Here is a 13,684-nt window from a genome sequence, read left to right on the forward strand (position 1 = left end):
ATTTTATATCAAAGTCAAATCTGCACCTCAAACTGTCATTTTCACACAGTATTCAAAGGTTTGCTTACACACCGGATCCCTTTAATCTTAACCAAATCTATGACATATTTGGACCATATTTAAAACAATTTTCAGCAAAATTTGTTTTCCAGTTTTATTTTACAAGTATTTGCTAGTTAAGCAAACAGTAGTTGGTTTAGCAACGCTCATGCAAAGTTCTAGGCAGAATTTTCACACGTGCATGTACCAATGCGTAGGTTTAATATTTTTGGTGCATGGTTTACCAGATTACCATGGTAGCAATTTACCTGAACATGAAATGTTTTAAAGGGAAAGTCCCTGACATGGGATCACAATAATTTGAGCCCTAGACTCCCACAGCAATTTACAGTCAGATTCTCAAGAAGTATTTTTGAGGGCTGCTTCCATTTGGGTACCTTCAGTGACTGTGAGGGGAATCTCTGACCTCTGTAAAGGAAGAAATGGGCAAGGAAATTAAAAATTTACATTCTCTACGGGACAATTTGTGGAATATACCCATGATCTTTGTGATCGACTTTGAAAAATACTTCAGGGTAGAAACAAACCAGTTTTTCTATGGTATGACCCTCCTAAAACTTTCTTTCTCTCCCACCTGTACCCAGTGTCCCATTCTAACTGGCTGTACATATGCTAAAAGAGACACAGAGCAGAAGAGCAGCTTAACTAGCAAGAGAAGACAAAGTCCAACTTGCAGTCCTCTGCATTTCTTATTAGACAAGCCTCTGTAGTCAAATGAGCCACGTAAATGTATGTGAACAAACCATGTAGTCTCCATCATTTGTTTGTTCATTGTGCGTAATGAAGAGGATGCCTGATCACTACTGTCATCAACTACTTGTGGCTGGTAAAGCGCAATAATGAATCACTTGATCATCCTTTCAGTGAAAACAAAATTCCCTGGATAGCAACAGCTTTTTGGTTTTGCATTACTCAAATTCTATGTTGGTAAAAATCAAGGCTCAGTTTTTTACTCAGAACAAGCATGGAATAAGCAACTAATTGTTGTCCATGCTTGTATTTGATGATTCTATAAACCTTGCTTCTCTTATACTGGCATCACAACCACAGAAACATTAATAATTCACACTCAGGTCTGTATATGGGGCTTCTCTCAGGCTGAACTCAAAAACTTAAATCACAAGTAAACATTCTTCTGCTAAATCTGTTGCTCCCTATTCCCTGCCCCCCACTACATAAGGGTAAAAGACAGAATTAATTTTTAAAATTAAATAAACAAAATACTTGGTCAGTTAGTTTCAGTTTTGTCTGGCACTGATATCTTGTGGATACTATATCAAGCCATGAAAAATAAATAAGAGAGCTGAACTTTTCAAATATCGCCAATGAACTTTTTTCCAGTTCAGTGAGTTAATAGGCCTTTTAATTTACAAATTCATAAGAATAGGATTATATTTGGTTAATAGATTCTTTATTATACTAGTTGAAGTCTTACTGCCAGAAATCGAAATGAGTTCCTCATGACATAAAAGGTCAAGATTAGTTGTAATTAACAGGAAAGTCCCAGACTTCAGACAGCTACAGCTAATTACAGCAACTAGAATGTACAAGCCAAAGAGCTGTGAGCTTGCAAACCCCTGAACAAATGCTTGGACTTCAGCATGTCAGAAGGTCCAGAGAATCCATTCATGCAAGTTAAAAACATGCACAAACAATATACAGGACTGGGAACATGTAAATCCATCATTTCATTTTGGGATCAATACAAATAAATTTCAGATCCTTCAAAAATATCGTGCACTGCAGAAAAGATGGATTCATGTCCTGTTATTCTGTCAGTTGCCTACTTCAAATCTTCAGATCCAAACTATATAGAATTACAATACTCAATATTCTTTTTATTCTACATTTACTACGCCTTGTAAGAAATGTGTTACATAAGCATCAACTGAAAACAGGAAAATAAGTCAGGAGTTTGCAAAAAAAATTTGCCTTTTCCTATTTTTTTTTGGGTGGCAAGCACAAGTTCTGCAATGTCTTATTAAAACATCAAGGCAGTAAACAAAGAAAACATTAAAAAGTAGGAAGTTTTCTATCAAATTTTCTTCTTGCCATGTGAACCCAGAGGAAGAATTTAACCTGCTGAACATTCCACTTATTTCCTCATGCTAAGAGAAGCACTACTTAGTGCAGCAGCTGTAGTTCTCCTTTGCACAGCTACTTGTAGAGAAAATGTTTTATTAAAGGAACTTTCAAAGTGACAGGGTCAGTATGCACAACTTCCATTCCTTTTGTATGCTTTTCTAAATGCCAAATCAAAACATGGCAATGTGATTAAATACATTGGTAACCATAGTTTTATTATAACTGCCTTATAAATCATGTTATAGCTAATTAATCTAATTAACGGTCCTTTGTCCCAGATACATTACAGGAACACACCAAATCAATCCAGCCTTGAAGAAACCACTAATATGTCTCAGACACCAATCCTGGATTTGTTGAACATTCATTGAATATTGACCTGCTGTGAAAATATTACTATACCTGCTGCTTTTATGGGACTGCATTTTGCTTGCCTTTTTTTCCCCTTAAAAAAAATTTAGGAACACAGAAGTCAATGCCATAAACCAAAGATATTTTGCTAGCAGCTTAGCATTTCAAAGATAACTAATTAAGCCGAAACTCTTACAAAAGTTTCATGATTCACAGGTTGAAAACTTAGTATTTTTCTGCTATGCATCTTTTTCATCTGTCCATATTAAAACACTGGTACACAAATAAAACTACACTAAGTCCCTTGAAACACAGGCTGAAAAGTATCACATTTTCAGAAGGTAAATAAAGAGAATGTTGAAGCAGAGCAGAGTTTCTAATGAGTTAATGTAAAAAAACCTCATGCAAAAGCAATCTGCATCAAAGCTAGCAGGCAATACCCTGACAGTCATCCATCAAACCAAAAGTCCCCTTAATAAATGCCAATTATAGGGCAAATATGCACAAACGCGGATAGCATAAGCCATGGGATCATTTCCTTCCAAGAAAATTAGTGACCAACAAAACACCCATGCAGCCTGCCCTACAGCAACACTCACTCCTGACCGGAATACTAACTACTATTATTATTTCACTCCTTTTTACTTTATTTTGTACTTTTGCAAGAATTCAGAGCCACACAGAATTTTGTTTGGGGTTATACAAATTCCTTCGCAATTTGTATAGAAGTCTAACATAACTTTTTAAAAGCCATGACATGCCTATAATGTATACAGAGTCTCTGACTTCCGCCGTAAGCGAGCCTTTTTCCTAACTTAATCATACTCAAATTTCACCCCTTTTAAAGATCCTGATTCAAAAATGTTCACTCATTCTCCACAGTCCACAAATTTATACCATCTCTTCCTGTGGTATTATATGTGCATAAATTAAAAAAGAATGGTCTTGTATAAGGACTGAAAACAGAACATTCCAAGTCCCCATCCCCCAAATCTAACTTCAATTTATCAAGGAAATTTTCGATACAAAATACACATTCTTATAAAATTATTGTTTTGTGTATGAATAGGATGTTTCAAATTTGAGCAGAATTACATTTCCCAAACCTAAAAACAGTGAGTTGTAGAGCATGCTGAAGACAAACAATAATAAAAGCTTCTCTGCTGTTACATTTGTCATACCTCTGATTCATTTCATCCCCTTTTGCTAACACCTTCTGCATATCACACCTGACCAATATTTTTGTTCTCCCAAGAGCAGATTTTTTAGATTTATTGTATCTGATATACAGTAAACAGAAAAGGAGCATGTTTTGTCATATGGAGTGTCAGAGGTAACAGCTGAGAGTTACAATAAAAACATTATGCTAATAAGACAAAGAAGCTTTGAAAGAAATATTTAATACTAGTACCATGTCAGAGAGAATTATTTTTTCATCTAAAATGACTCACACTGCTATATTCATAGAAACAAACTAGAAAATGCTTCATTAGTCCTAGTTGGATGTCTTATCTAATTGACCTCTAAAGTGACATCTTCCATCACACAGACTTGCCCGTGCTATATTCATTTATTTCCATCTTACCTAAAATTATGATGAATGGTTTGAGCTCTATTCAATTATTGAAAATGTGCAAAGAAACAGAAACAATGAAACTGGCAAAGTGCTCTGCATTCTTAGGAACAATTTAGGCTAATTAGCATCAACTTCTCCCCCATTCATCATACCCCTTTAGAAATATAAACAAACTGTCAGCTCTAACCTAACAAACAGATCACTGAGCTACTTAACACAAATTATTCTTACATGAAAAGCTCCTTCTCAGGCAATATTCTCCTCTAGGGCATCTGGGAAGTTGAGCTATTAAAATTGAAGACATATGTTTCAGTCAAATTTAACTCCCAGATTGTACTGATCGCTGTTGTGACAGTTTTCCATCAGCATGCTGCTGCTGGCAAAGTACTACATATTTTAAACAAAGCAATGCAACAATAGACTTCAATGATGCATGTTCATTTAGTATAATATCAATACCACCCAATTAGCACCCTACACCTGGAAGTGGAGCTACTTAGAATTATTCCTTAGGTACAACTTGAATCTCAGATTTCATTTGGGGTTTCTTTTAGAATTACAAGTTCCTGCAAGCTTGCAGAAGGCAGCAGCTATGCCACTGTCAGCTATGACAATAGTTTAAATCAAGCTGCAAAGGCGATGCTCTGAAAAGGCCATAGAGGGGAGCACTGCTGTCACTCCTGGGTTTTAATTCAAACTCCTCCACAGATGCCACAAATAAAAGGACAGCTCTAACCTAAAGGAAAACAGGAAGGTTTCCAGAGCTGAATACTTCCTGAACACAACAATCCACGTGCTACTTTCAAAGCCAAAATGATAATGAAACATACTTCCTTTCCTTTCACCAGAATGCAAAAGGAATTAAATTTGTCCCCAACTCCATACCTGACTAAGAGGCTTTTGTGCTAAAGCTAAGAATTTTTCATCAGTTCATTAAAATACTCATTATCTGGTAAAAGATAATGAGTATTATCTGGTAAACACTGGCCTGGACCTTCTTGTCTCATAGGCATTTGAGATTTTGTGCATACAGGAGAATATGCCTTTCCCCATAAGAACTTCAAAACTGGGGAATATCCTCCACTGCTTTTCAGAACAAATATAATTTGGAAATTACAGAGATATCAGAAATAATCAGTATTGAGGAACTACTTCCTGAGCTATTTTTCTTTTCAATCTATAAGAAAATTCCTGCTTAGACTTAGTGCCTTGGTTCCCTTTAAGCAGCAAAATATAATTAGAATTTCACGAATTAAAGATTAAGACTTTCCCATCCTTTCTCCGTTGATTTTCTCTCATTTCTCTGCTTTGCTATTTGATTCTGGCTCTAAATTTGTCTTGAAGGAAACACTTGTAATACATGTCGTAGCTTGCCTATTTTTTCCCCCTCCTCTTTCTTCTGAGGAAGGTAATGAAACCAAGCAGTATCAGCTTGGTTGCCTCTTTGCACAGAAAGGTGTACTCTGAATTTAATTTTGTTTCATCCTTAGGTGAGAGAAGGAAGGAGGAGTATCTAACTTCCTGACTTGGCCCTCACTGCTGGTTGCACACACAGTTGCTTTTTCCCCTTGGATACAGAACTTCCAAGGCCTGGAGTATATAATATGATTGGGAGCCTGAAGATCCCCAAATACTTCTATGGTGATACACTTCTTACCAGCAATAGAGATACACTTTGTGAGTGAACACAGCGCAAGCATGTGTGTCTTCTTGCTTCAGAAGAAAAGGATCTTGCATTATGACATGACTGCCACCTCGAAAAGCATTTTAAATATTAGTGCTGACCAGAAAGTCTGATCCTAGAAGTGTTATGCAAACAGATTAGTGAGACTTGAAAGTCAGCACCTAATCAACAGCTCTTGCCCATCTTCTCTGAAATGATCTCACAGTTATGGGCTTTACTGACCCAGAGAAGTGGTGATGTAGTTCATGTTTTTCAAGAGAGAATGAAGAGAGGTTTTACAGTGGACAGACTAAAAACCTGTTACAGCCATCATGAACGTGAATTGATACTTCACAGTAACAAATAAGATTTTAAGCAGGACAGAAACACTTGAGGTCTGAAGTAAAGAGGTGCAAGTCACGCAACATAGAAACAATACTTAAACTCATGTTTGTAGATTAGACTGCTTGAAAGCTAGCTTCAGGAGAAAGGAAAAACCTGCATTTGTTCACACTAGAAGACAAAACAGTGCCAGAGAAAAATCTGAAAGGCGACCTCACACAAACCAAGGGGAACAAACCACTAGCTCTTTTTGCTACATTATTGAAAGAACACATGGGATATGGGTATGCTACCTAAATAGGGAGCTGCATATTTCAGTTGGCCTATTTTTTCTCTAGGTTCAGCCATTAAAAAAGATAGTTTTCATATATGCATCTAAAGAGCATCTAACACACATGAATACACAGATTTCATGTCAGTTTCAACTATTCTCTCAACAGCTACAACTCTGTCCTAATTTTTAAGAAGCTGTACTACATGACTACCTTAGAGACAAATAAAATAAATACTAATCCACATTTGTGGAATTACTTCCAAGCTGGCATCAGACTTTCATTGAGCTATGCTGAAGGCCAGAGAAAGCTGCACACTGCATTTTTACCATTATGTTATATAGATCAAATGTGCAACATTCAAGAGCTAGTTTATTACTTACACTGAACTGCTCTCACATGGCTGTTACCGAACTTTTTTCTTTCATTGTCAAGTGTTTTCTGTTGGTTCAGAAATGTTTTCTTCCTGGTTGCAGTCTCTTTTTTAAGGCATAGCGTCAAGTAATAGAAGCAGACAGGAAGTAGGGGTTGTTGCTCTCCAGAGAATGATTAAGCAAGTCAGCATGAATTCCCCGAAGTTCCCACAAACAGGCTCTTATGTAACAACATATGTTTTCAAAGATATTTTCTCTGAGCAGTGGAAAGTCTTCATGGGAAAAATATAAGCTAGCTTTATAATAAACACTGTGGAGCACGAAATAACTATATAATAAAGAGTAGTATAAATGAAGTAAATTATTAGATACTGAAAATCCCACAGCAACTGATTCTCATTTACATTTCTCAAAATTAAGCTTGGTCAATAAAGTAGCCAGGTCCTGCAGTTTCTTATTTATGCAAACAAAACGTATTCCATGTTCCTTAGAACATCACCTGTAATGCTCTGGGATGAGTCCAGATTATGGTTTTAAGTAGTCCAGATAACTTTGGTAGACTGTTTCTGTGAAGAAAGCAGGGTCCTTCCTTCTCCTCTCACTTATCCACAGAGCAGAAAATCTTTAAAATTGAGAAAACTTTAAAAAAAAAATCCTTAACATTTACCTTACATTAGACCATCCCAGTATATACCATCATTAGATTATTCAGTACAGTGGGGACTGGTTAAAGCCATTCAGTATTGCATACTTTTTGTTCTTGAGAAAATACACAAACATTTAGATGTTTTTGTCCTTCTCTTTAATTTTAAAGAAAATTGATACTGTTTATTACAAGAATTTTAAGCTTATAGGAGTGGTTATTCATCTTCATGTGGAAAAATATTTGACTGGCTAGCGTTAGATATGAGGACAGACTACTATATAGTCTGATTTTTCTACCAATAAATAAAAATTTTGGGACATGAATATCAAAAAAGTTAACAAACAACACAGCACAACAAATTAAGATTTCAAGTTACTTACTATTTCACTGCCCATTTACAATGATTTGATATTGCAAAGGTAGAAAAGCCAGGTCAACCAAAAATAGCAAATTTAACTATGCTCTCTCAAAGCAGAACCTCAAGCTGTGCGGCAGCAGAACATCATCTATGTTCTGAAAGTCTGCCACCAGTAGTCTAATTCCTATGAACCATAGTGTGCATTTTTTTTCACACTATGTGGACAAAAGCTTAGCATTGTCTGTATTACACACATTTCCCGTAACTTATCCTCCTATTCCTAAAATACGTAAGTTAATTTTTGACAAAGGGCCCTTTTTCTCTGACATTGCTGTCATATACAGATTTTTAAAGCTTTTTTTCCACCTGTTGACCCAAGACATGGCAGAGCCACGTAACACAGGGCACTCCCAAATAAAGCAGTCATTTTTGCCTTTGCCTATATAGCGCCAATACAGAAATTCACCTTATCTCACCTTTCTCACAGTGGGACTGAAGTGAAAAAATAGAGTTTAAATCCAATGGCAATTTGCTATCTTCTCACACCCATATGCTACATCTTCTCAATAGTCAAATATTTTGAAGAAATATACTTTTAATAATTTACTATTCCGGTTTAGCTGGTGTTTCATTGTACTGGCGCACACTTATGCCTGCATAGTTAAGAGTGGGAATTCACTTTGGGTGGTACCTAGAAACTGAACTAGATGTGATGCAACAGATCGTTTTTCTGGTCAAACAGGAAAATTCCTTTTATTCTATTCTATTCCATTCCAGCCTGTTTTCTAATGAGCTCTTAAAGGACCCAGGTGACAAAGACTTTTCGACACTTCCTTTTTTCACAGCTTGTTGATCTGACTGCTTGAAAGTCATACCAAAAGTAATTCTTCAAATACTGTGTTTCATTTTCAACTCCTCTTCCTACATGTAAGAGTTATTTTTACTCCACAATCATTATTCAGTACCAAACAATGCCTAAAACAGGTCTGATGAAGATTATCACAACAGATATTAAAAGGAACTATAATTTATCAATTTCACTCTTAAAATTTGAGCAAAATAAAAAATAGTAAATGTTTGAGTCACAAGAGCAGAAGCCAACTATTGCTATATCACACTGTTTTGAGTGTGATTTTGATCTCAGTTCTTACTCTTAAGTGATTTCAAGAAAGTTACACAATGAAACTCCTAAGTGAGAAATGGAGTGAACAAGATGCAATTTTATTGATTTGAGCTACTCCTAAGAAGAGTCCACAAAGGCAAGAATTGTATCTCCAAAGCATGTATAAAAAAGTAATTGTATTCTAACAGCTTTAAAAAAATGAAAAAGTAAAAGAAAACAAGACTTAGAACTGGCCTAGGGAGGAAAACTGAGAAGACAACTGCTACTGATTTAAAAACAAAGTTTCAAAGATATATATAAATGCTGAAAGACAAAAAAATGCCAAGCCTTGGGACAATAAGTCTAAAGGTATGGTAAGAGAGACTACTTGCTTCATTCAGTTGTGCAGAAGTTTGTTGTGCTTCCTTAATACACATCTTTTCTGAGAAGGGTAATTGCAAAGGGATCATAAAACAGATAATCCAAGATATTTTCCCAACATCTCTTAGATCTGGTTTAGTACAGCCCCTAATATATAATTCAAAATAAAAATTCAAATTAAAAAAATATTTTTTTTCCCTCTTAAGCCTAATGAAGTGATCCAGAGCAGAAAATCTTTGCCTTTCAGGTCACATGAGCCTCTGAGGATAATAGATGGAAGCACTGTATTTAACAGAAGCATCGGGAAAATCCTAAAAGCTGCCAGAGCATTCCTGCTCTTTGGTCAGGAACTGCAGACCTGCCAAAATCAGAGGTCAGGAAAAGAGAACTGACAACTTGTGCAAATGCTTTCCAGGCTATGAGAATCCAGATTCTCAGGGCACCTGAGCTCCCTGGTTGGACCTACATAACTTGAAAAAGTGTCTTTCCCCCACCCCCATCCTCCCTCCTAAATTTTGGAAAAGCCATGCAGGGTGAAGCAGGCCTTAGGCCAGCTTTGAGACTAAAGTTCACTTCATTTTGCATTTTAAAAAGAAAATCTGCAGCTCAGTGGGAGCAGGAAAGATGGGCTCAGTCCAAAGCCTATTTACAAATCCACCCCAGCTGATAGATGTTCTTTGGACAAAAGAAATTTCTACTCATGTGTTAAAGGGCTATCTAATGGACATGGAAGCAAAAGGGAGCCTTCCTGACAACTTCACCTAAGTGCTGCCTCAAACCAAACTGTCAAATGATTCAATGACTGTTCCTAAAATTTCAGATCCTATATTAGCACCAGTGGACACTTGCAGCTTTGAGTATCCAAAGGGAGAGTCTGAGTAAACCTACAGTGTTTGCTTCTAAGCCTGTAAACTGGCTATTAACAGACCTTTGCATGCATGTGGTGGTTCATTTAAGGGGCAATTGAAGCAGTTTAGGTAATGAATGCTGGTTTAAAAATTGGTTAATTGAATAACATTGGTTAAAAAATCATACAGTTACCTAGGAACTTTAGGTGCTTTTGGCACTAAGCATCAGCAAAAGGAAGAACTGAAATTTGTGTTTTCAGATTAGGTTGACTGATGAATGAAGCAGTAGAAGGACTGTAAGTAAATGTATCTTATTTTGTCTCAGACATCTTTCTCATTTAAATCCTGCCATATACGCAGGGAGCTTAAAACTTAAAAAAAGCGCCACTAAACAGCTCTGATATCCTTTATTTCCACACGGTCCAATTAAGAAAACAGTTCCCAAAGTCACTGGAATGCAAAATTAGAGACCACTGGCAGAAAAAAATAGACTTGAAAAAAGGGACAAGTGCACGGCCTCCAGTAAGCTGTCTTTGCTACTTAAGGTTCTAATAATATGAAGACCTGAGGCAGATTAAGCAGAAAACAACATTCTTGAAGCTTTAACTCTGAAATGGAAGTAATTATCAGCCTAAAAACACTCAAAGTGGCTGAGAACAGCTGGGTGTTCAGTTCTGCTCTTCTGTGAAGTGTGTACACCTCATCACCATGACTTAACATATTTTCTTCTGAAATTGTCACCTTGGCTAATTTAGTGGGCAGAGATCCAATTCACAGTTTTTTTGGTTTACATTTTAGTAAAGTGTAATTTTGAAAATGCCCATCAAAAGAGAAGAAGCAATACACTTTACCTTACGTTGCTTTACTGCCTATTTTAGTGACTCTATGGCAAGTCTCTTGTTTCAGGACATGCATCTGAGAAGAGGAGGGAGTACCACTGAAATGTATGCTATACTTGATTCAGTTTGAGGCTACTGTTTTGTTTGACCTTTTTTCACTATTAGCAGAGGAATGGGCATTTTTCCTGGTCTTAATATCCCTTTACTCCTCGGATCACCTATGACAATTTCAAGGTCTGAAATTGCTGCTTTGAGACTAAACCTATAAAGATCATGCTAAGAAATGCTGCGTGCTATTGCATTTATATCAAATTCTCTTTTTCATTTGTGCAACCCACACAGGGTTAGGTAGGATTTAAATCCCAAAGGTCTGTAGCCCTTAGACTCCATTCATTTTAAGACAGTTTATATTTAGTATTTCAGCCAAACAGTTCTGGTTTTCTTTTTAAATATATTTACAACTATCACATCCAGGCAGGTCAGTGTTAAAAGCAATGGGAAAACAATAGGAGATTAAAGTGTGCAATGCAATAAGAATGTTTAGCATGTCCTGACACTCCAGCTTCCCTCCCCTCCTCTGTTCAGGCATCTAATTGTTTGCTTTTCCTCCTACATACAATAATGAAGTGAACTACAGTCAAAGTGTGATGACAAATGGTCCCAGGGTTTGCATTCTTTGGAATATATCGGCATTTGTAAACCAAAGAAGAAAGATAGATGTAATCAACCACCCTCTTATAAGAGAAGGATCTGGAAGAGTATGTTGGCAAAATCTTCAAACCACATTAAGCACTAATTTGAAAGTATGTTTGAAAGGAATAAAGCAATGCATTTAATACTAGTTTATTTGTATAACAACAACTAGAAACTGAACTTGCTAGACATATTTTGAAAGATGGAAACAATTAAAATGCATTAGTGATCTAAACAGGCACTGTATTTTAAAAGAAAAGAACTTTAAGCAATCAAAGTTACACATATTCACATTTTGTTGACTAATCCTCACCTTCCCTTGATCTCCTAATATTGAATACTTGTGTTACACGGAAACATTGAATCTCTGCTTACAGAAATTCACAGGAATTAAGTCTGTACATACTTTTGCCTACCGAAAAAGAATGATACCGTATCATGAGAAGAACCACATCAACTGCAGGATGGCAATTTTTCTGCCTCCAACATTAAAAACTTGGACCCTTCTATTAAAGAAACCAAACACAGAGTGGCCAGGCCACACCATATCATCAATGTAACCAGTAAATAGTCAGGTCATATCACTAGTAAATAGAAATGGCCAAACTACACTGGGAGGACACATTATTCACATCTTCCTCTTTGTTTCCCTTCTAGACAAGATACTAATAAAGGACTTTGTATGGGAGAAGGCTTAACAAGGAAATGAATAATCAAATATTATTTTAAATAGTTTTAAATATTTCATATTTAACTCAAAATAAGTCTTAAATTAGGGATTAACATAACCTGCATTTTTTGAAATTGAGTACTTCAGATTTCTGGACACTGAAAACCCCTCCTTAAAAACAAGATCAAGTCATTCCAAAACCTAAACATGAACTGTTAAAAATAGAGACATCTTTAGATAATCACTTTCAACCTGCTGCAGTCTTCTTACCAGGCTATCACAGACACATTGAAGCTTCAGAAAATGTTGTCATAACTTCATAACATGAATCTCCCTCTCCTTTTTTTTGCATGCTTTGATGAGCACCAAAATTGTTGGCATTTATAAGCATCATCTTTAGCACATTAGCACACAATGAAACATACAGTTCATGCCCACAAGACACTACTTCTATCTTCTGATAGCAGACATTCTTGCTGTTGCTCTTAGTCTTGATGATTTTATGTGCAGCAGAAACTTAGCTATAGAGAAGGATGATACAGAATTGGAGATCTCCCAATTGATTTTTTATCTCTTTGTTTTATATGAGGCATGGTTCCAATCATTACCTTTGGTGGGAAATTACTTTTAATTACATATATAAATGTTTTAAGAGGTTGATTAATACTTAAAAAAGCCCAAACAAACAAAACCAACAGTGTAATGAGTGCATATCTATCGCTACGTTACAGAAAAAAAGAATCTATGTATCAGAATTTTCAAACAAGGTACAATAGAGGTAATGTTTTCCCAGTAACAGAGTATTTTCATTTTAGGAAAAAAATGGTGGTAATTACCCCATGAAACAGTTTCATCATTCTTTAAAAAAAAAGGTTAAATGGTAAAACACTGAAGAAAAAGAATAATAATCTTGGTAACTCTAAAAATCACCGTTGATACAGTGAGTGTCAAAGTGAAAGAGAACGTTTATGTTAGATATTAGGAAGAAAACACTTACTGTGAGAGTGGTGAGGCACTGGAACAGGTTGTCCAGAGAAGTTGTGGCTGTCCCATCACTGGAAGTGTTCAAGGCCCATTTGAATGGGGCTCCCAGCAACCCAGTCTTGTGGAAGGTGTCCCTGCCCATGGCAGGGGCATTGGAATTGCTCGTCTTTAAGGCCCCTTCCAACCCAAACCCTTCTATGATTCTCTGATTTCAAATACACAAAAGTAGTACCATCATACTATATCCTATAATATTTATATTGCAGTACTGGTCTGGAGCCAGTTTTCAGGAAATCCCTGCTTCAGAGGAAGGGAAAATAAATTAGTGAAACAAGATTTCAACAGGCAGCAGAGATTCAGGACTATAAAATGTGAGTGTCCTTTTTTAAGTACCTATTTAAGGAACAAACGTCAGATAGCTCTGGAGTTGTAAATACAAT

General features: G+C 36.2%; 1 protein-coding gene across 6 annotated transcripts in view; it reads right to left on the bottom strand.

The window, feature by feature from the left end:
* The window catches only part of SLC25A21 (solute carrier family 25 member 21), a 240,602-nt gene that overhangs the window by 206,592 nt on the left and 20,326 nt on the right, over positions 1 to 13,684 (bottom strand). The window lies entirely within an intron of this gene.

This window comes from Corvus kubaryi, unplaced genomic scaffold, assembly GCF_017639235.1.
Source record: "Corvus kubaryi isolate FWS band 111438036 unplaced genomic scaffold, C.kubaryi_AGA036_p1.0 66, whole genome shotgun sequence".
Taxonomy (NCBI): domain Eukaryota; kingdom Metazoa; phylum Chordata; class Aves; order Passeriformes; family Corvidae; genus Corvus; species Corvus kubaryi.